The 24296-nt window shown below is 38.1% G+C and overlaps 1 long non-coding RNA gene and 1 pseudogene across 2 annotated transcripts in view; one reads left to right on the top strand and one right to left on the bottom strand.

The window, feature by feature from the left end:
• Positions 1–24296, top strand: part of LOC308647969 — a 98017-nt gene that overhangs the window by 17477 nt on the left and 56244 nt on the right. The window lies entirely within an intron of this gene.
• On the bottom strand, positions 20029–21482 carry LOC308648483 (beclin-1-like; annotated as a pseudogene). The gene has a single exon. The product of its transcript is annotated as a beclin-1-like (transcript).

Genomic DNA, 24296 nt, shown 5'->3' with positions numbered 1-24296 from the left:
TGTATTATTTTTTTCACACTCCTTCCTTACCCATAATTTGGATTTTAACTTGCTTAAAATTCTACAGAAGTATTTGGATGTGGTGGCACATTGCCTGTAATCCCAGTAATACCCAAGGCTGAGACCAGAGGATCTCAAGATTGAGATCAGCCTCAGGAACTCAGTGAGAACCTATCACAAAATTTAAAAAAGGTCAGTGGTGTTTCACAAAAAATAAATATACACATAAATAAGTAAATTACTTAAAGGGATGGGGGTGTAGCTCAGTGGTAGAGCATTTCTGGATTCAATCCCCAGCACCACACACACACACACACACACACACACACACACACACAAATCCAAGAGCTATTCATTGATAATGAGGAAAAAGAAACTTGATTTTCAGATTCAATATTAAATTGGTTTTTTTTTGGGGGGGGGTCATAAAGATTATTAGCAGGGCACAATTGTGCGTGCCTATAATCCCAGCAATGTAGGAGGCTGAGGCAGGAAGACTGAAAGTTCAAGATTAGCTTCAGCAATTTAGTGAGGCTCTAAACAACTTAGCAAAACCCTGTCTCAAAATAATAATAAAAAGGGCTGGGGATGTGGTTTAGGGGTTAAACACACATGGATTCAATCCCCTGTATTCCCCCCACCAAAAAAAAAAAGATTATTAAACACACCCACACACACACACACACACACACACACACACACATTTTAAAGTTATGCAACTTTCTGAGACAATTTTAAGCTACCAAGTGAGTCCTTGATAATAACTTGGATTTTTTTTCCCTTTAGGAAACATTGCTATACTAGATATGAATAAATATAACCTGATACCTACATTAAATAATCTTATAGAGATTTTATGTAGGTACATGTGTATTCTTTTGTATGAATGAATTGTTATGGAAAAAGAGATAACCTATTGTAAACTAGAGTTATATTGTTCTTGATGTTGAGGCATAAACATAGTGCTGTTGTTTGTATCAATCAGTGTGCACTGGTTGATTGAAGATGTTGCTGAGAAAGGAAAATCTTAGTCTGTTTCTAAACTTCTCAGACATAGTAGATTGACTCACATATTACCCCAATCCCCCTCTGGATCCAGATAAATTGACATATTTTTCTTGAGTGAGCACCACAGTCTTATCTATTGGTATGTGGAGAATACTTTCGGCTTTTAAAACCAAAGTTGCATAATTATGGGAGTCTCCAAATTAACAGTCTATACCCAAAGCAAGTAAACACAGTCAGGTACTTTTTGATGGACAAGGATAGTTTTAGATTTCTCAGGAGCCATTTGTTAAGTTCATTTTCACATGAACTTTCTGGCTATATTCTACTGTGGTTCTATGAACTAATTGCCTGCTCAATTGAATCAGAATCAGAATTTTTGACTAACAGTGTAGTTTAAATAATAGCTCCTATTAGCAGTTACAGAATATTTTGACGATAAAACAGGGCTCTTCCCTTCCCCAACAGATCCATAGTAATACCAGTTCTTAAAAATGAATTAATATCTTTAACTAATATTTTGTCAACTGTCTGATTTGGCAGGAATGTTATATTTACAACAGCATGTGACCTCCCCCCGCTGAGTTATTTGCTGAAAATGTAAAGTATATAATTATATTTTCTCATTAACAAGCCTTGCCATTATTAGCCATCCCCTCCTTTTTTTTTTTTTTTTGTTTATCATTAACCTACAACTGGCATTCTGTGTCAGGTGTACATGCCAGAGATCTTGATGATAGGGCCACGTGATATCACCAGCCTAGTTCAGGCATTAGTGTATGACCTGGTCAATAAGTGCAGCCGGTCATTTCCAGCCTCTTGGATCAACTGAGATGGGAATATAGGTTTAAATAAAACTGTATTTAGGGAGGTGACCCACTATCACGAGATATAGACTTAAAGCCATGAGTTTAAAATTCAACAACAAAAGGGTGGAGCTCAGGAAGTAGGGAGGTATGAGAGAAGTATTTTACAACTTATGAGGATAAAACAGCAGAATATATTCTTTCAATTTACTTTTTCTTGAAGTATAATGTACAGACAAGAAAGTGTGCCTGTGTAAGTGTACATTTTGATGAATTTTAAAAAATGAGCACATCTGAGTGACCAGCACCTGCTCAAGAAATAGCATTATGAGTCTGGAGTTAGCTCAGTGGGAGAGCATGTGTTTAGCATGTTTGAGGGACTGGGTTTGATTTCCAGTACCAAAAAACCAAACCAAGCCAAAATAACAAAAAACTACATAACTAGCTCCTCAGAAGTCTTTCTTGTATTCACTGCAAGCTAGTATTTACTCCCAAGAAGTCCTGTTTTCTGACTTCTATCGACATGTATTACTTTTGTCTCTTCTTAAACTTCAGGTTAATAGAATTGTACAGTTTTTACTCTCTTCATCTTGCTTCTCACTTGATATTATATGTTTGTGAAATTCATTCATATTGGCCATTTTCATTGCCATATAGTATTACATTTTATGAATATCCTATAATTTATTGTCCATTGTTTGCTTATGAGCATTTGGATGATTATTATTTCGGTTAATATGAAAAGGAAAAGTACATATTTTAAGTAATGAAAAACTTGATTGTATGAGGCCATCATAAACTTATAAAAACTTGTTTTTCTTATATCTCTGGAAACCTGCAGGCAGGGCCTGTGTTTTACTTGCGGTTTATTTTATCCTTGCTGCATGGTGCAGAGCAGACACAGGTTTGGTTTAACACATATTTTTATAAGATATTAAGTAGTTAATCCAGTGATAGACACTCATCACTTTAAGAACTATTAAATTTTCTGAGAAACAGAACTTGGTCATTATTATTTCTCCTCAGTTTTGTTTCTTGTGTTAATTTACTTTTGAGATGGGGTTTTGCTGTTCCCAGACTGGCCTTGGACTCCTGGATCCAAGGGACCTTCCTGCCTCAGCCTCCCAAGTAGCAGTATGTGCCACTAAATCAGGCTTCCTCAGGCTTAATGAATACAGAAATTGGATGAAAACATTTTCAAAAGGAAAATATATTCCTTGTTTTGTTTTTGTTCTTAAGGAACAGGGCCTAGTGGTGGCACATCCCTGTAATCCCAGTGACTTGAAGGCTGAGGCAGGAGCATCACAAGTTCAAAGCCACCCTCAGCAATTTATCAAGGCACCTAGCAACTCAGTGAGACCCTTTCTCTAAATAAAATATAAAAAAGGGCTGGGGATGTGGCTCAGTGGTTGTGCACCCCTGGATTCAATCCCCAGTACACACACACAGAGAGAGAGAGAGAGAGAGAGAGAGAGAGAGAGAGAGAGAGAGTCTAACCAAGTTGCCCAGGCTGGCTGTAAACTCCTGGGTCCAAGAGATGCTCCTGCCTTAGCCTCACAAGTAGCTAGAATTAGAGGTTTGAGCCATTGCAGAAAATATGCTTTTTTTTTAAAACCATCATTCTTGAAAAGCAGCCTTATGTAGTTGGATTAGATAACTGGGACTATTTTAAAGCCAGATTAAAAATAGATCTGCATCAGGGATGGGGGTGTAGCTCAGTGTTAGAGCATTTGCCTTGCATGCAGGAGGCTCAGGGTTCAATTCTCAATATCAAGCCCACATATAAAGTAAAACTAAAACACATACAAGTACACAGGCAATGCAGAGGAATGGTTGTTGGTGGTAGTAGTGGGTGCTTACTGGAGAAAGAAACATCTGAATTGAGACCTAAAGAAAGAGTGGGAATTATTTAGGTTAAGAAATGGGTAGTAGAAAACAGGAATTCCAGGGAGAGAGAATAGAATGTTCAAAGGGTAGAAGACAGGGAAGAGCTATCTGGATTCTACTACAGAAATTCAGTTTCATTGGAACATTCAGTGAGATCAGGGGAAATGACAAGAGCAAGAGAAAACAGATCTATCTGTAGCAGGGCTGGGATGTAGCTGTGTTAGAGCACTCGCCTTGTATGCAGGAGGCCCTGGGTTCAATCCTGGGTTTGGAGGGACTCAACCCAATTGGTGAATGGGAAAAGACTGGTTCGAGTTGACTGCAAGAACCTTTTAGGGTATTAGCTATAAATATAAATTTTCAGTCCCTATTAAAGATCCTCTTAATCGGAATCCTCAAGGAACCCCTCCAGTAACTAACCCATATTACCCCCTTAGCTGTTATCCAGCTAGGTTTTGACAGCAAAGAATGGATGCAGCTCAATGACGGAGCGCTTGTAAGTGCAAGATCTGAAATTAAACTCCTAGCATAAAAAAATAAAAATAAAAAAGATATTAGAGCATATACAAACCACATAAAGGACTTTCTGAAACAATTCTCCTTTCCTTTAAGGATCAATGTTCCAAAATGCAATTGTTATTGATGGGATTTTTTTATTCTTGGAAATTGATGGTTAAAAAAAAAAAGGTGAAGAAATATACTCAAAGGTCGAGCACTTGGCTCATCTGCAGGTAACTAGAGGATAGGGGACCTTTTGACTACATTTCCTCCTTAGTTACTGATTGACTTAGTCTGTAATGCTATTGGACTGATACCAGAACAGAGCTGAGACCATCTAAATTTTTATCCTTATAGAATACTCTCCTTTATCCCCAATCTCCTTTTTTTTTTTCTCCTGAACAAAACCCAATTAAGTCATTATAAATTTAGGGCCCTCAAGAGAAAACAAAACAAAACCTGAAAGAGCTGTCTATGAGTCACAAAATGAACAGATGTCCCTTTTGCCCCCTGTACCGGCCATTTGACCTGTTTTTTTCCATTATGCCAAGGAGAAACAGGGAAATTTAGAACTTTCCTCATGTATGCCAAAAATATGAGCAGATGACCTGCTTAAATGAGTGATTCTTTAGGAAATCATTCTTTTAATCAATATTTATGCTGTTCCTCTTAGAAGTGCTTTAGCTAGGGGTGTGCAGGAGCTGTCTTGAACTACTGACTGTGCACATAGCTGCCTAACTCTATGTTCAATGACTTCTTGTTGGTAGCTTGAAATTGACCGTAGTAGGAATGTTTACATCATAAAGTTAGGCAAATGCTACAAATCAGAGTGTTGCCCCACCCCACAAAAAGCTGGCTGTTAAATATTCATGCATATACTGCTGACTACAGAAGTAAACCAAATGAAAAATCCTTGCCCCATTCTAGAGGGAGAAATAGACAAAATAAGTAAATGACTTTTCTTAGAAGAATATTAGAAAGGGATAAAAACTAGAGAGAAAGATAAAGTTTGGGGAAAGAGTTAAGGAGTACAGGTGGTGGGGGCATTATGATTCTAAATACAGTAGTTCAGGAAAGACCTCACTGAGACATAATATTTGAGCATTAATTTGAAGAAAGTGAGGGAGCAAGCCATGCAAATAGCTAGAAGAAGAGGTCTAGGCAAAAACAAAACAAAACAAAACAAAACAATAACAACAACAACAACAACAACAAAAACCCCAGCAAATGTAAAGGCTCTGAGGCAGAAATACTGCAATGAACTAGAACTGGAGCTAAGTGAGGGTATAGTGGTAGGAGCAGAGATCCCATAAGTAATGGTTGAAGATGGGGAGGGTTAGGACACCAGATCATGAAGGATCTAGAAGGCCAATGTGAACATTTGAGAGAACTTAGTTTTTTATAAAGTTATCAAATATGTTAGATTCCTTGCTGGATTCAAAGGTGACTTCTGAATTGCTTACTTTTTTAGGGGGGGGCAGTACTGAGGATTAAACTCAGGGGCACTCGACCACTGAGCCACATCCCTAGCCCTGTTTTATATTTTATTTAGAGACAGAATCTCACTGAGTTGCTTAATGCTTAGCTGTTGCTGAGGCTGGCTTTGAACTCTCAATCTTCTTGCCTCAGCTTCCTGAGCTACTGGGATTACAGTCGTGTGCCAATGTGCCTGGCTTGATTTGTTTTCTTTATATTGGTTTAACATTTAGACTTGAGTTGTTCAATCAGGTAGCCATTAGTCAGTTGTGACTATTTGAATTTAAATTAATTAAGCAAAATAAAATCAAGAATTCAGTTTCTCTGTTGCTTGTAATCAGTAGCCACACTTGGCTAATAGCTACCATGTTGGACAGCACAAATACAGTACATTTCCATCACTGCAGAAGGTTCTATTGGACACACTACTTTAGAAAGAAAACCTTGCTGGGGTTAACACAGGCTGGGTCCTCATTCTTAATCTCTTTGTGCATGGTACATTTGCCCTAGCAGACCTTTGGACAAGGATACCTTGGCACAGGAATCCTGGAACCATCTGATTTCTGCTCAGATTGTAAGTTTCTATTCTAGGACCTTATTTCTGAAAGTAGCTTTACATAAAACCTGTAATCTTCTCCAGAGAAGCCTCCAGTTTACTTATACATTCATAAAAAGTGAGTGGTCCCTGGCTATTACCTTGCTTATGCAACCTGTTGTTGTACAAACCAAGGATGGGGTTGATGTAAATTACCGGTCAAAAATGGCCCAAATTATGGCCTAGAGACTTTAATTTATTCATTTATTTATTTAGTGGTTGTTTTTTGAGACTATGGATTCATGTTAAATAGTGATTAAATCTGAGATATAAATTGCTCAAAGGCAAGAAATGCAAAACAATGCCTTAACCTTTTCCTTGAGATAGAATGCTTTGTAGGGTTGACTAGAGGTTGTTCATCCAATCCTCCCCCCATGTTTCCACTATGAGTCGGGTAGGGGGCCATTAAAACTTGGTTATATGACTGGAGACTTTTCTCTAGCTTAGATTATTTGGGCTGAGAAAGCATGGCTACCACCTGTGGTTGCATATGGATACTTCTCTGGGTTGAGGTGGGACTGAATGATCAAGGACATCTTTGGACCTCTCAGGCTTCCCTTATCTGATGCTCTTTTCCCTTATCTCTTAGTCAAAAATGGCTCAGAGTTCTATAGAATGGGCATAAACTCCCTCTAAACTTTCCCTCTGGCAAGAAACTCAGAAGAATTTGTTTATTTTAAAATATAAATGATAAGGTTTAGTGTTTACCTCTCTCATGAGCTTAATTTTGTGGAAACTGACTCAGTCTCCTTGTTGGTTAAGGTCAAAAGAATAAAGCTCTAATTTTGTCAGCTAAACTTCTTTCTATTGTTGAAATAACACCTTGTTTACAGTTAGGGGAACCATACACAGTTTGCCTGGGACAGTCGTGGTTTATACCTATTGCCCTTGCATGTATATTAATACTGCTTTCTTTCACTCTCAAAATACATGGATGAAAAATTAAATAGTTGCTGTATTTTATAGCCCTTTCTGCTTGTAGTCTAGATAATATATGCTAGGCAGAAACTTCTTTAAAAAAATCACTTCCAGGAGTTGGTGTCCTCTAAGAGTCTATATGCCTTTCTATCCTTTTAAAAGTTTCATTCTCAAATTGGAAAGCACCAGGATACAAATGATAAGGCCTAGAATATTATTTTCCCCCAGAAATTGGTTAAATAATACAATAAATCTTGGTCCTTGAATGAAATCCTAAAGGAGTGCATCTTTCCTAGGCTATCCTTGTCAATTTAGTAACCCTATTTTTAAATACTTCCCATTTTTGTTTTTCAGGAAAACATGCTTCCTTCCGTCAATTATTTCTTTATATGGCATTTCAATTGGATTGATTCCATTTTCCACTTCTGGAACTGCAGTGACATTGTTCACAGAATTTTGTCCCTGGGTATCCAATTAGAATTTGTTCCAATATTGCCTTTAGGCCTTATATCTTATAAGAGATAAAGGCCTAGAGTATCTTTCCTCTGTAAAGTTCATTCCAAGCTAATATAGCTTAGAGGCAAACTGGAACACAGTCACTCACAGTGTGCTACACCTGGATGCATATAAATGGCATTTTAAGAGGAAGAAAGCATAAAGCCACAGAGTCATAATGTTCCTTTAGAGCTGGACTATAGCTATAAATAGCACATAATTAAGACACATTTTTAGGTTCTCTAAGTTCCCTATTGGTGTTATGAAAGAATCTTTAAATTCATTTGGATTTTTATATCAGGAGGTATTTTAACTGTTCTCTTCATGGGTACAGATGTTTTTCTTAAATATATTGGTTATACATCTTATAACTTACCTGTATTAAAATCCAGGCCCCAAAAGATTTATCTGGATTTTTTGTTCAGCATTTTATTTAGATTACGGAATTTTGAAATTCAAACTGACCTAAGAATAATCATGATTTTGTTTCTATTGCCCTTTGATTTGAGAGGGCTTGAAATTAACTCACGTAATGTCCTTTAAAGAAAATAGTTAAATCCTAGCATCAAGGTTAACTTAAAAACAACAGTTGACCTGTGCAAACATTCTTTTCCATTTATGAATACACTCCCACCCCCACTTGAAGTGCTTGTTTACTATTCAGTGAGCTAGTTTTCCATTTATACTGTCTTTATCTTAAATGTTATCCCTCAAATGTCAGGGGTTATTTCTAAAACACACAAAAAAAGATATATCTACTTTTATTCCATAAAAACTCCATTGACCAAGAAAATTATACACAGTAGTAATAGCATCAATATGAAAACAATTAGTGCAAATGAGAAATTTATCCATGGTTGAATAACAGCCTAACTCTTCCCAAAGAACTTAATTAGACAAAGAAAATAGTAACTGAATGTAAATAAAAATGAAAATGTATAACCTCCTATCTGAAGGAAAGGAAGTTTGTATTCTAACTAACAGAAAGATGAAATCCAACTTTAATATCTAAAATCTTCCAAACTTATAGTTGTAGGTAGAAAGAGACATGATGTTTGCAGACTAGGATTTCTGGGGTGGATGGGGGCAGCTTTGATAGGTGTCTGGGCCCAAGCTCTTACTCAGCTTTATAGGCTCTTAGATTCAATTTTTTTCAGGAGATCTATCAAATCACAAGAAAACTAAGGAACAAACAGGAATTTTCATGTACTCATTGTTTAACTTAAAATTTGTATGGGTACATATGTATATATAGATAAACATATCTATATATGTGCGTGCCTACATGTGTTAACGTATAGCAATACATTTTGGGTTTTAGGTGCAGAGGGTTGAGTTAATGATATTCTTTAATTATTCACATGTTATTGTTGTTGATTCCAACAGGACCCCTCAGTTCTGTTTATCTATCTACCCATGCATCCATCCATTCCCTTTTTTGTTGTTGTTATTATTATTGGTTTTTGTTTTTGGTAGTAGGGATTGAACCCAAAGGTGCTTTACCACTAAGTTATGTCCCCAGACCTTTTTTCCCTAAGTTGCTTAGGGCCTCACTAAGTTACTGAGCCTGGCCTCAAACTTGCAATCCTCATGCGTCAACCTCACAAGTTGCTGGGATTACAGGTGTGTGCTACCACACCGAGAATTCTCTTTTATCATCATATTCCACTCCCATTCTAGTACTCCTATAGACAATTTAACATATTTAATGCATGTATTTTAATTTGAATGTTATGAAAATTGTTTTATTTTATGTGCTTGTATGTTTACGTATACGAGCAGTATTGCATTACATATCTTTTGTCACTAAGTACTATGTTATAAAGAGCTATTCATGTTTTTATGGTGTAATTTAATTCACTTCATTCAGCCTATTTATTCTTTCAGTAATGGTCATCCAAGTTGCTTTCAACTCCCCAGAACCATAAACAGTGCTTCAGTGAATATCCTCTTGTATATTCCCTGAGAGTCAGTCTAATCCATGTAAACTGATATTACATTTTTTTTGGTACTATTTTTTTTAGTATTTATTTTTTAGTTATAGGTGGACACAATATCTTTATTTTATTTTTATGTGGTGCTGAGGATTGAACCCTGTGCCTCATGCATGGTAGGTGAGCACTCAACTTCTGAGCCACAACTCTGACCCCCTAAAAATTTATTGTTTTTTAGTTGTAGTTAGACACAATATCTTTATTTTATTTTTATGTGGAGCTGAGGATCAAACCCAGGGCCTCACACATGCTAGACAAGCACTCTACCGCTGAGTCACAATGCCAGCCCAGCATTTTTGAAATATTATTTAAAATGTGCTCTTTGCTTCTAAATTACACACACACACACACACACACACACACACACACACACACACACACACATTTGATGTGCGGTTTCACTATGTTGCCCAGGCTGATCTTGAGCTCCTGGACTCAAGTGATCCTCCTACCTCAGCTTCTCGAGTGCTGGGACTACCATCACTGTCTCTGGCTGGTCTGTATTTTTATCTGTTAACTTTATATTTACATAAGTAGCTTTACAATTCACATTTAGGTTTTTAAGTGATCTAGATTCCATATGTGATGTTGGATATGGATTATGTTTTATTTTTTTCCATTCAACAAACCAGTTTTCCCAACATCTCCTAAACAATCTGTTCCTTTCACAATGATTTGCAATTCTACTTTTATAGTATATTAAATTTCAGTTTGGTCATAGATATGTCTCTGAGTTCACTTTGCCCAGATGTTTCTTTCCAATAGGAACTACTTACTCTTAGAGAAACAGAATCTTCTCTGGTAGACTAATCAGAGAATGCATCCTCCATTTCTAGTATCTAATTACCTGGCAAGTCAAATGAAGATGCAGAGATTTCCCCAGTAAGCCTGAAGTCAAGATAAGTCTTTTAAAGGGATAATTTTATGGATATAGATAAACCAGATGAATAATCTCTGTTGCATACAAGAACAGCTATCTGCTGAAGCAGAATCTTTGTGACTAGACAATGCTTATTTGGCTTTTCACCTTTAGGCACCAAACAGATCCATTCCCTTCTTTATAGTGCATTCATTCTTCATCTTGTGACCATGAGGAAATAGCTGAGGATGAAAAAGTAAGCTTGCTTATGATGAAACATCAGAAAGATGAAAAGAATCTGTGTCCTAAAGGAAATTGTATATAGCTGCTGAATCGACCTGGAACCACTTACCTTCAAACCTCTCATTAGGTAGGCAGTAAGTATTCTGGCATAGTGCATGTCAACAGAGTATGTTTAGAACAATCATACTCTAAATTTGCCTTCTGAGATTATTCCAAGTCACATCAGCTGTGGTTGATTCAGCCTAAGGGAGGTGATGCAACTTTGAACTCAGATTGATTAGAATCCTGGCTATGCTATTTCTTAGAACTGGCAGACAGCATATAATGCTCATCTGTGAGCTTTTTTACCTTCTACTTCTCCCACCCCTAATTATATCCAACCTTACGTCTTCCTTGATTGTGTTTTTTTTTTTTCCCAAGCTGGCAATGTGTCCAATCTCAGGGAATAAATCATGTTTGTAGCCACATATAATATGTCATGCTTGGAGCAGAGGTGGCCATCTTGTGACCATGAGGAAATAGCCGAGGATGAAAAAGTAAGCTTGCTTATGATGACACATCAAAAAGATGAAAAGAATCTGTGTCCTAAAGGAAATTGTACAGCTGCTGAATCAACCTGGAACCACTTACCTTCAAACCTCTCATTAGTAGGCAATAAGTATTCTTGTGGCTTAAGCAGTTGCTACTCAAAGTATGGTCTGCAGTCTACCATGGGCATCATTTGGTTGCTTATAATGCAGAACTTCTTCCCTCTTCTTCCATAATAAATTAGAGTCTGAGGTATAACACAATTCCCAAGTGATTATTTTTTAAAAATTCTTTTCTTTTTTAAAATATTTTTTACTTGTAGTTGGACATAATACCTTTATTTTATTTACTTATTTTTATATGGTGCTGAGGATCAAACCTAACGCCAGGCACATGTTAGGCAAGTGCTCTACCGCTGAGCCCCAGCCCCAGCCCCCCAAGTGATTCTTATACACATTAAATTTTGAGAAGCTCTGGTATAAGCTATTACTCATAAGTTTTTATTTCTTGTAATTGAATCCATCCTAATTGATGCTGAGACATTGGTCAAGGCACCCAATAGTATATAAGCCTCAGTTTCCTTACCAGTAAAACAGGGGTGAAAATAATAATATCCACCTTGTAAAAATGCTACCATGATTAAGCAAGTACATAAAATCTACAGTGCAGTGCCTGGCACATGTTAAACACCCATGTTAACTGTCTTTACTGGACTCTTAGTGTGGGTGGTAATACTTGTGTGTAGATGCAATGCTCTGCCCTTCCAGGATGGCAACTGGGTGTTTCCAGGACATCTGAGAGGTGAGGTTTTTATTGTCATTATTGCTGCCAGAAGTGTAGGACAGACTGCTCATAGCACCTGTTTTCCCAAGAATTGACAACTGACAACATGTACCTACAAGCAGCAAGTTTGGTTTTTATTTTCTGTCCTTAAATTGAATAATAGAAGTCATTGTTTAGAAATTACTAGGTCTATTTAGCTGAACAGTAAAAGTACAGGTCAGCTAATGAAAGCAAGGCCCATTAGGAAGGACTGTAGAACAAGAGTGAGATTAAAGAAGGAAGAAATTTTAAAGTTTGCTTACATGGTGACTTTATAGTGGAGCAACTGGCTGGAACCTTTGTAAACCTGCATATTGAGTCATCAAAACTTCAAGATATGGGTAGGTTTGATTTAGCACAATAAAATAATGTGTGCATGATAAGCATATACTAAATATAGTACTATATATCCATATTGCATAAAAATATAAGGCCCTAAAGCCATTAACTTATTTGTACTCTATAATTAAAACATACTTAAAACAAGAAAAGTATCCATTATGGTACTAAATGCCAATGGGGTGGTGGGGGGGGGGGAAGGGAGCCCAGAGGCCCTCTCAACTGTGCCATGTCAGAACCCCTCTGTAAGGTACCACTCAGGCTGGAGAGGAAGGTCAGGAGGACATCTGGCTTAAGGCTCACCCATTCCAGGTAGTCATGGGCCCAAATGCATGTAAGGGTTCTGGCAGCTCAGCAGGACCGAGGGGCTTTAATGAAGGGAAATGGACATAGTTGAAGCACATGGTTGATCTGCTATCTAGGGCCAAGGGTACAGCATGAGTGTGGGAGGCAAATTATGAAAACTCATGACTTCAAACAGAAAACTGGTTCCAGGATGCTTACCATGGTTAATTAATATGAAATGAGCATCTGTAGTAGGACTTTTAGCTCTAGAACAGGACCCACAAGAGCAAAGCAAGTTCTCATTCTTAGGAACTCCTGGTATAATTAGGTATAATTAAACTAAAAAGCCCCAAATCAGGTCTAAGCTGTGTAAGCAGAAATGAAACTCAGGCTCAGGAAGCAGTGCCTGTTACCAGGCCAGGCCACCTCATGGGCATAAGAAATTGCTACTCCTTGGTCCTCCCATGGAAAGCAGTAGCCAAGTCCACGGTAGATCTGTATCAAGAAGGAAGTGTGGCCACCTAGGAGTCCAGTGGTCAGCATGCACACGCAAGGACCTGCTCCTTCAAAACCCTGATGGACTGAGGATGACGACTGGGGTATCCCAAGCTGTTTCAGTGCTTTTTATTCCACCCCTAAATTCGTTAGGGGTGAACAGAAGGCTCTAAATAGAATTAACAATCCAAAATCTCAATGGTTAAATACAATAATTCTTTTTTCTTTCTTTCTTTTCATGTACTGGGGATTGAACCCAGAGGTGCTTTATCATTGAACTACATTCCCAACCCTTTTTTATTTTTATTTTTACACAGAGTCTCAAAAATTGTCCAGGTCGGCCTTGAACTTGAGATCCTCCTGCTCAAACTACCGAGTAGCTGGGATTGCAGGTGTACACCACAGCAATGGCTCACAATAATTATTTCTTGTTCATGTCACAGTCCGGTATGATTTGATTGGGGGTGAAGCAGGTGAAGGTTAACTCCTCAGTCATTCAGGGACTCAAGAGCTAAGTATCTTTCATCTGGTGGCTCTAGTTGTCTTTTGGGGCTTGGAATTCTCTACTTGTTCCTTAGCATCTCATCCAAGGAGTAACAAATGAGGGAGGATTTCAAGGACAGTGTTTTATGGACTGGGCCTGAAGATAGGTACATCAGTTCTGCTTACTTTCCATTGGTGAAAGCTAGTCACCAGACCCTTCCTGGTTGCAAGGCAACTCTTGAATGTTTTCTGGAAGTATGCTAAGGAAGAGAACACAAATGTAAATGAAATAGGTAGCCATTCTGCCATGACAGAAGAACTCAGAGACAGCAGCAGAAGGAAAAAAATGGGAGTGTACAGGTATTATGTTAAAAGGGTTTCCTTTTTAAAAGTTAGTTTACTTACGGGGAAAGACAAGCTATAAGCATGTATTAGTTGGTTGATTCGTTACTGTATTCATTCAATCAATAAAAAGTCTATTGAGTACTGACTCTGCTGAGCATATCATGCTTATTAGTTATTAAATTGTGATATCATGAGATATAATAACATATATGTATACATTTGATTTTCATCCTTGTTTCTTGGCATATAGTCCTTAAAACTCTTGGAGTCTCAGAAGTTGTATCTTTTATATGCTAATAACATGACTGTTGGCAGGGAGTTCCTAAATAGCATTGGGATGGGACAGGTCATCAGAAAGACCAAGACATGACTATAAGGACTAGTTAGAGGGTACACTTGTACATTGTTGGTGGGACTGCAAATTGGTGCGGCCAATTTGGAAAGCAGTATGGCGATTCCTGGGAAAGCTGGGAATGGAACCACCATTTGACCCAGCTATTCCCCTTCTTGGACTATTCCCTGAAGACCTTAAAAGAGCATGCTACAGGGATACTGCCACATCGATGTTCATAGCAGCACAATTCACAATAGCTAGACTGTGGAACCAACCCAGATGCCCTTCAATAGATGAATGGATAAAAAAAATGTGGCATCTATACACAATGGAGTACTACGCAGCAATAAAAAATGACAAAATCATAGAATTTGCAGGGAAATGGATGGCACTAGAGCAGATTATGCTTAGTGAAGCTAGCCAATCCCTAAAAAACAAATACCAAATGTCTTCTTTGATATAATGAGAGCAACTAAGAACAGAACAGGGAGGAAGAGCAGGAAGAAAAGTTTAACATTAAACAGAGACATGAGTCGGGAGGGAAAGGGAAAAAAAAAGGGAAATCACATGGAAATGGAGGGAGACCCTCATTGTTTTACAAAATTATATATAAGAGGTTATGAGGGGAATGGGATAACAAACATGGAGGGAAATGAATTACAGTAGATGGGGTAGAGAGAGAAGATGGGAGGGGAGGGGAGGGGGGATAGTAGGGGATAGGAAAGGTAGCAGAATACAACAGTTACTAATAGGGCATTATGTAAAAATGTGGATATGTAACCCACGTGATTCTGCAATCTGCATTTGGGGTAAAATTGGGAGTTCATAACCCACTTCAATCTAATGTATGAAATATGATATGTCAAGAGCTTTGTAATGTTGTGAACAACCAATAAAAAAAAATAATTTTTTTTTTTTAAAAAAGGACTAGTTAGGACTTTCAGCCCTACCTCCCAAACTCCCAGGAGGGGAGTGGGGCTGAGGATTGAGTTAATCTCCCATGGCCAAGGATTTAATCAATTAAGCCTATGTAATGAAGCCTCCATTAAAAAAAAAAAGAAGAAGAACTGGGTTCAGAGAGCTTCTGGAGAGCTGAACAGTAGAGTGGTGGTTCCCAGAGGGTGAGGCTCTCAGAGGAGGCATGGAACCTCTGTGCTCCTTTCCACATACTTTGCTCTATGCCCCTCTTCCATCTGACTGTTTAACTACATACTTTGTGATCAATGGGGAAATGTAGTTTCTGAGTTCTGTGAACCTGAGGAGGGATTCATGAGAATACCTGGTTTATAGCTAGTGGGTTAGAAGTCTAGGTGACAACCTATTTCTTGTGACTGGCATGTGAAGTGGAGGCAATGTTATGAACTTAAGCCCTCATCCTGTGGGATCTCCAGGTAGATAGTGTCCAAATCAAATTGAATTAGAGGACATCCAGTTGGTATCTGTTCTGGATGTGTTCAGTTGGTGTGTAGGGAAAAACCTATACACATCTGATTTCGGATGTTTTGTGTTAAGTGGTTTCTGTAGTAAAAACACTTTGTTTTTCTTATCTTTAATACAAATATTTATGGAGTACCTACTATTGCAAACAGTGTTCTAGGTGCTGAGACTAGATTGTGAATAAAATAAAACAATGCCATTTTCACTGACTTCTAGTTATTCAGAAGTTAATGAGGGACATAGACATGGAAACAAATAAATATAGTACAAGTCAGTAATGTGAAGGGCTATAGAAAACTAAAGGAAATGATTTCTCAATTCAGCTGGAATGTAGTGGCCTGGGAATAATAATATATTTAGTATTATTGAGCTTTTTCTATGTGCCAAGCAATTTACATCTGTGCTAAGAAATTTGCATATACTATGTTATTTAATCTCTCAATCTTACTTAAGAAAGTTGTAGTCCTCACTCTACATTTGAGGAAATGAAGCAAAAAAGGTTAAATAACTTCCCCAAATTCACTCAATTTGTAAGTGATAGAACTCATGTTTGAGCATTATGTTTAGGGGACTGCTGTAAATTAGGACAGATTAAATTAAGGTATAATGACCAACAACTCTCAAACCTCAGTGACTTAGTACAACAAAAATTCATTCCTCACTTGCATACATTGTTCCAGTAAGGCAGGCAGTGGTCTTGCTCCACACCGCTGCTCAGGGACCCACAGGGCCACTTAAGTTAGAGTGGCAAAATAAGGAAGTCTAGAGAATCAGGCTTTTTATTTGTCTAAACCTGAAACTGACACATATTGACTCCTTTCATAGCTCATTGACGAGAGCTAGTCACATGGTCCTAACTAACTACAACAGGCTGGGCAGTTTATGAGAGAAAATGGAGTATTATGTGTTACGGTCTGCTATCCCTTGCTTTTACTTTATTTTTTTAAATAATAAAGATAGCCAGAAATCATGGCACATGCCTTTAATGCCAGTAACTTAGGAGGCTGAGAGTAGAAGAATGGCAAATTTGAGGTCAGTCTCAGCAACTTCATTAGATGCTCAACAATTCAGTGAGCCCCTGTCTCAAAATATAAAATAAAGGAAATTAGGGATGTAGCTCAGTGGTAGAGTACACCTGGGTTCAATCTTCAGTACCAAAAAGAAATAATAATAACAACAACAACAGCAATAATAAATGTAGAGTGCATCAAAGAGAAAAATTCTGATTTTGACCTAGACCTTGGTGACAAGTCTGATTTTTACTTGTCTCAAGTCATTCTCTCTCTTTTTTTTTTAAAGTTTATTTTTTATTTATTTTATTTTTTTTAAAGAGAGAGTGAGAGAGTAGAGAGAGAGAGAGAATTTTAATATTTATTTTTTAGTTATCGGCGGATACAACATCTTTTTTTTTTTTTTCTTAGACAAGCATTTTATTTTCTGTTTAAAAAATTTTTTATAGTTGTACATGGTCAGCATACCTTTACTTTATTTGCTTATTTTTTTTGTATATGGTGCTAGGGATCGAACCCAGTGCCTCACGCATGCTAGGCAATCACTCTGCCGCTGAGCCCAACCTCAGCCCCTTAGACAAGCATTCTCAAAGAGAAAGAAATATTTTCAATAGAGAAATCTGTGAAACCCAGTCTCCAGGAAGTCCATAAACAAATTATAAGGCTGATAGCTCAGCGCTAAACTGGAGATCCACATGAGCACATTTGGCTTTTCATATACAGGCATCATTTTACATCAACCTGTTCAGCTACCAAAGTCTATTTAGGGTTTTGAATATAGCTGTCATTTCTCACCATTTTGGCCATCTGCTTCCTCCATAAAGCATGTTGAAAAGCCTGTTTCAAGAGTTTTTTTTTTTAATTTTATTTTATTGTTGGTTGTTCAAAACATTACATAGTTCTTATTATACCATATTTCACAGATTGATTCGAGTGTGTTATGAACTCCCATTTTTACCCCGTATACAGATTGCTGTGTCACATCAGTTACATTTCCATTGATTTACAAATTGCCTTTCTAGTGACTGATGTATTCTGCTGTCTATCCCATTCTCCACTGTCCCCTCACCCCTCCCCTCCCCTCCCCTCCCCTTCTCTCTCTCCACCCCCTCTACTATAAATCGTTTCTTCCACTTCTATAATTTTCCTCCTACTCCTCCTTTCCTCTTATATGTAATTGTGTATAACCCTGAGGCTCACCTTCCAATTCCATGCAATTTCCCTTAACTCTCACTTTCCCTCCCGCCTATCATCCCTGTTTAGTGTTATTCTTCTTCTCCAGCTCTTTGTCTCTACCCTGTCCTTGGTTACTCCCCTTATATCAAAGCAGACATTTGACATTTGTTTTTTAAGGATTGGCTAGCTTCACTTAGCATAATCTGCTCTAATGCCATCCATTTCCCTCCAAATTCTATGATTTTGTCATTTCTTATTGCAGAGTAATACTCCATTGTGTATAAATGCCATATTTTTTTAATCCATTCATCTATTGAAGGGCTTTGAACCCGGGCCGCATGCATGCCAGGTGAGCGCGCTACCGCTTGAGCCACATCCCCAGCCCCTCAAGTCATTCCCATTGAAGGATTTCTGGAGGGGCTAGATCAAATTCTAAGTTAAGCCAAGGTTTTGAATCCTTCTGAATAGCAGATAGGACCAGACTTTTAGATCAAACCTCCCTTAGGTACAGAACTGGACCAGTGGGTTCCATGGAACATAAGATCAATGTACGTTGGGTCAAACCCCTTGGCATTTGGATCAGATAAAAGTGTACTAAATAATATAACTTCAGGATATTTTCAGTAATTTCATGAATGTTTTATCATAATATGACTTATGATATTTTAGTTTTTAAATGAAAGTAAAAATGATTTTTTATTTCATTTGTCTATAAATCTTTATTTTATATACCTGAGATTGAACCCAGGGGTACTCAACCACTGAGCCATAATATCCCTACCCCTTTTTATGTTTTATTTTAGACAGGGTCTGGCTAAGTTACTTATAGCCTCACCAAGTTGCTGAGTACAGCCTGTTTGCTTTTTAATCTCATTTTAACAACAATAAAGCAGCAAAATCATCCCCTGGTACTTGTCACTGGTCAGTCACTATACTTAGAAGTTGGTCATTTCATTTAATCCTAGTAAAAAAAAAATTCCCTTGGGTGCTATTATAGTCCCACTTTACATATAAAAAAGTGAAATAACTGTCCAAGATGTCAAGTTGGCATTTGAAACCAGACTGATTTCAGAGTTCAAGCTTTTTCCAGGTTCAAGTAAACCTGGAAGTGCAGTAGACAGGGGGAGAAAAAAATAGATAATTTTTATCTGTTGGAATGTATTGAAATCTGAGCTATCCAATACAATTTTCAAAGAAATTATTTGTCTATTTTAGTAATTCTCCCATGCAGAAAGTGTTCTTGCTGCATACCCTTGGGGATTCCTATTTAAATCCCTGAACCACTGCAAGTGTAGTTAGGCAGAGTCTATTAACATTCTGTAACATGAAATCAGCTGTGACGGTTCTTTCTGCCTCCTGTCATCAGCTTTTCAAGTGTCAGAGAGGTGGCACAACTAGTACTTCCAGTTTATGCTGTCACCAAACAGGAAAAAAATAAAAGTACTCGGAGTACAATGTGCTAGTCAAAGGCAAAAAGATGTTAATTTCTCTCTTTTTTTTTAGACTATTGCAAATATTTTATTACAAATAATTAAATGTCTCCATATGTCTCAAATAGTATCAAACACCATTTCATAACTCTAACACAGAGAAAATAGGCATTCAGTACTTGAACCGAGTGAAAAGTGTTAAATTTCAAGCTTCTGATCACATCACATGGTGACCAGGCAAAGCTTAGATGTCATTTTTACACTTAATACAACTGTGTGTTTCAAACATCTTATCGTCTCAGTGGAGATAAAAGCTTGGATTTCATATTTTAAGTGCAGGAAGTTGAGAGAGATAAAATCCAGTGAAAACACATAGAGAAGAAGAAGAAGGAGAAGGAGAAGGAGAAGGAGAAGAAGAAGGAGGAGAAAATCTAAATTAGTTGTTTATTCAGGGGATAAAGGGAAGAGAAGGCATGGGATTAGGAGCAAAACTGTGACAAGGGCTGGTAGCTATAGATGGCATGTTGTAGCTCTGGAAACTATCTGTCATATGATATTTTAAAATAAACTGGCTTTTGTCTCTTTTGGTATTGTAAACATGTGCTATTTAATATTTTCCAAATTTAAAACTTTTTTTGCAAACAAAATTTAAAGCCTTTAAGACAAATATCCTTCTAAGAAAAAAAGAAAGTCATTTGTTATAAAACTGTGAGGATACCCAAGCAACACCCCACTTAAGATTTGTTAGCATGAACTTGAGAGGTTTTGTCCACTGTTTCTTGCAGTTAAACTGGGTTTTGATGGAACAGGAGCTGCCACTGCCTCCTATGTCTTCAATCTTGTCTTTTTCCACATTCGTCCTGTAAGGAAGACAAAATTGTGTTTTGCCTTTCTCTACCTCTTCTTTGAATTGCTGCACACAGTTCAGGAACGCCACCATTTCATGGTCCAATTTGTTGTCCCAGAAAAACCGCAAACATCCAGAACAATATAATGGCAGCTCCTTAGATTTGTCTGTCAGAGACTCCAGATATGAATGATTTCCACAGGGAATAAGTCAATATCTCTGAAATTTCAGACCCATCTTATTGGCCAGGGCATGAAGCAGCAACACAGTTTGTCCCCAAGAAGCATTAATCTCATTCCATTCCATAGGAACACTGGGCAGATGACCCACCTGAAATTATTAATTGTGCCAAATTATCCACTGTGCCAGACATGGAAGGTCGCATTAAAGATGTTGGTTTTCTTCAGCTTGTCCAGCTGCATCTGGGCATACCGCATCTGATTTTCTAAACTCTTCAGCTCATCATCTAGCTCTAGCTGTTGTCATTTAAGTTCACTATATTCTCTCTGATTCTGAGCTTCCTCCTGATCCAGTCTCTCAGTCTCAGCCTGGACCTTCTCCAGATTTTTTACCACTACCTTGCAGTCTTTTTCACATCTTCCAGCTCCTGGATCAGCCTTTTCTCCTCTAATGCCAGCTCCTTAAGCTCTCTCTGTAGTTGTTCACTGTCATCCTCATTCATTTGCTCTAGGGTATCCAGACAGCATCTGTAGTTCTGACACTCATTTTCAGTGACATTGAGCTGAGTATCCAGGTGGTCTAAAAGTGTATCTGTGCATTCTTCACACAGCTGGTGATCCACATCTGTCTGGCCTGACATGAGGTCAAAAAGGTCCCCAGTGACCTTCAGTTTTTGGCTGAGATTCTCCATAGTGCTACCATCAGATGCTTCCCAGATCAAAGTGAAGCTGTTAGTACTTTCTGTAGACATCATCTACAAATCTGCAAGAGACACCATCCTGGCATTTCAATAAGTGGCTCCTCTCTTGAGTTAGCCTTTTCCTCCAGGTTGTTTCCTGGTTTTGCCTGGGCTGTGGCAAATAATGGAGCTGTGAGCTCTTGGATGGCAACACAGTCCAGAATCTTGAAGCTCGTGTCCAGTTTCAGAGGCTGGATGCAGCACTGGCTATGAAGCTTACCTGTGTGGTGCTGCTAGACATCTTAGACCCCTCCATCCCTGGGGACCCAGAGTCTGCTCTATCACTGGGGCCCAGTAGCATCGAGTCTTGTCCAGAGCGAGGCCTCCTGAACTGCCATCATCCAGTCTTCTTAATTTCTTTTTAATAACACATTTATTCCATTAGGCCAGATATTTACAATGGGAAGTTCAATTCAGTGGTGAATAATTTTTTTTTTAACTTGAGAGATCCAATTTTGTAATTCCAAGTGATCGAACTACACAACAAATGTATTCATTGTGACTAAGCCTTATCAAATGTAACCTTTACAACTAAATTTCCCCAAATAAAAGAATAATTTAACAAACAAGAAAGTAAACTTTAGTGAGAAAGACTTGTTTCCAGTCTGATATTCAGATACTTTCAGAAGATTTTAATTGTTCTGTTTTCTAGTTTTTATTTGCAATGGAAATAGATTCAAAATTTTTATGTCTCTTTCCTGGTTATTTTTTACTGGAACTTAAAATTCTATAGGGATGGAAAAGGGTAGATTGTCAGGGTCCCCAGAATCACAGATTTGTGTTCAGACTGATAACACAGAGGCATTGATGACAAGGGTTCATGGGCTAGATCTTGACGTCCCAACATTGATTGTGGAAACAAGAAGAAGGTAAAGCACATGCTGCCCAGTGACTCTGGTTTCTGGCCCACAACCCTGAGGAGCTGTAAGTGTTCCTCTTCTACTTGGCTGTTTCTGACTTGTATCCTTTATGACTAATAGATTGAGTGTTTCCCTGAGTTCTGTGAGCCATTCTTACAAATGATTGAATCTAAAGAGGAGGTCATGGGAGCCTCCCACTTAGAGCTAGTCTGTCAGAAGCATGGGTAACCACCTGGACTTTGGATTGTTGTTTGATGTAGGGGCAGTCTTGTGGGACTGAGACCTTAACCTGTGGAGTTTGCACTAACTCCTAGTAGTCTGTGTCAGAATTGAGTTAAAATGCAGGACACCAATTGTTGTCCACAGAGATTTGGAGAATTGCTTGGTATGGAGAAAATCCCCACTTATTGGGTGTCAGAAATGTTGAGAGTGGTATAAGTACAGAAAAAAAATGCTTTTCTCTATACATTTGGTGTTTTTCCATTTTTACACCTCCCTTCTCCCTCTTTTTACACCAGCTCTGTCTTATACAATAAGGGAATTTGCATACATGTGTGCTTATAGCCCAGTTTGCACATCCAAGCTCTGTTCACTCAACCTGCCACCCCTGCCCCAAAGTCACTTTTTAACTATTTTTTCAGGTGAGGGTATGTTCACAGGGCACGCTGCCTTTGGGAAAATGGATACTAGAAAGAGGCTGGCTCAGGCTCTAGAAGTTCAGGGCCATTGGGCTGATAATTCTGGGGTCTCATCTAAGTGGAGCATTTTAGAAAGGAGAGGTGTGGGTTTGGGGTGTATTTGTCACTTGCAGACCCTCTTCCCCATACAGAGAGGCATAGTGCAAAAGGGCCAAAGTAGACCCCCTCTAGGCATGGAATCCAGGAGGGAGCTCATTTCTCCTGTGTCTAGGTGGTATTGTCTTTGGGGGTGGATGATTCTACTACTTCTGAGCAAAAATTGAACCAGAATCCCACACTAAAATTGGTAGCCTTGAAGTCTATGGCCAACCTGTCTTGCCCCCTCAGATGTACCATACCGTGACCCAACTACTGGGTGGAGAATATTATAGGGTACATGTTCCTGATTCTCTTGAAGCCCATAAATGCATCCCCCTAAACATGGGGACATGCTTCCCACATAGTTTTTCTCCAATGTTGGCCTATACTTCTCCCACTCCTTGGTGTCTCTTGCTACCTGGGACAATCCAGCAGTTGTTACTTTCAAGACAAGATGGAATGTTGTTTTCTGGTTGTCAGGCAATTTTTTTTTTTTTTAATTCAGGTGGTATAACCCAGGGCCCTGTTCTTGCTAAGCATGCCCTTTACTACTGAGCTACTCCTCCACACCTCAGACCAACTTTTAATTTTGGCCTATAGCATTAAAGTCATTAAACACTGCTGGAGGCAGATTTGGTTACTTTTCTTGGGTGGGAAAGGCAAAAATACCTACAGCCAAAGAAAGACAAAGATTAACATCTTAAACAGTCACCTTACCAGATACACCTTAGCTCCTTCATTTCTTACAACAGTCTTATTGAGGAAATAGAATTTCAGGAAGATTAAGCAACTTCCTTAAGGCCATTAAAGAAGGAGAAGATCAAGAAGTCATTCCCAAGGCTGACTAATTTCAAGGCTTTTGCTTTTTTAACTACTCACACTACTATATTTTTCTTTCTTTCTTTCTTTCTTTCTTTCTTTCTTTCTTTCTTTCTTTCTTTCTTTCATTGATTTTATTTTTTAAAATACATGACAGCGGACTGCATTACAATTCTTATTACAACATATAAAGAACAATTTTTCATATCTTTGTATATAAGGTATGTTCATGCCAATTCATGTCTTTATACATGTACTTTGTTTTTTTTTTGCATTACAATTCTTATTACACATATATACCACAATTGTTCATATCTCTGTATATAAAGTATGTTGACACCCATTTCGTGTCTTCATACATGTACTTTGGATAATGATGTCTATCACATTCCACCATCCTTGCTAATCCCCTGCCCACTCCCTTTCCGTTCCACCCCTCTTCCCTATCTAGAATTCATCTATTCCTCCCATGCTCCCCCTCCCTACCCCACTATGAGTCAGCCTCCTTATATCAGAGAAAACATTCAGCATTTGTTTTTTTGGGATTGGCTAACTTCACTTAGCATTATCTTCTCCAACACCATCCATTTACCTGCAAATGCAATGATTTTATTC

The sequence above is a fragment of the Spermophilus citellus genome (genome assembly GCF_964194105.1).
Source record: "Spermophilus citellus genome assembly, chromosome: 4".
Taxonomy (NCBI): Eukaryota; Metazoa; Chordata; class Mammalia; order Rodentia; family Sciuridae; genus Spermophilus; species Spermophilus citellus.
The sequence above is the reverse complement of the archived record's forward strand: the minus strand, read 5'-3'. Positions and strand labels throughout refer to the sequence as shown.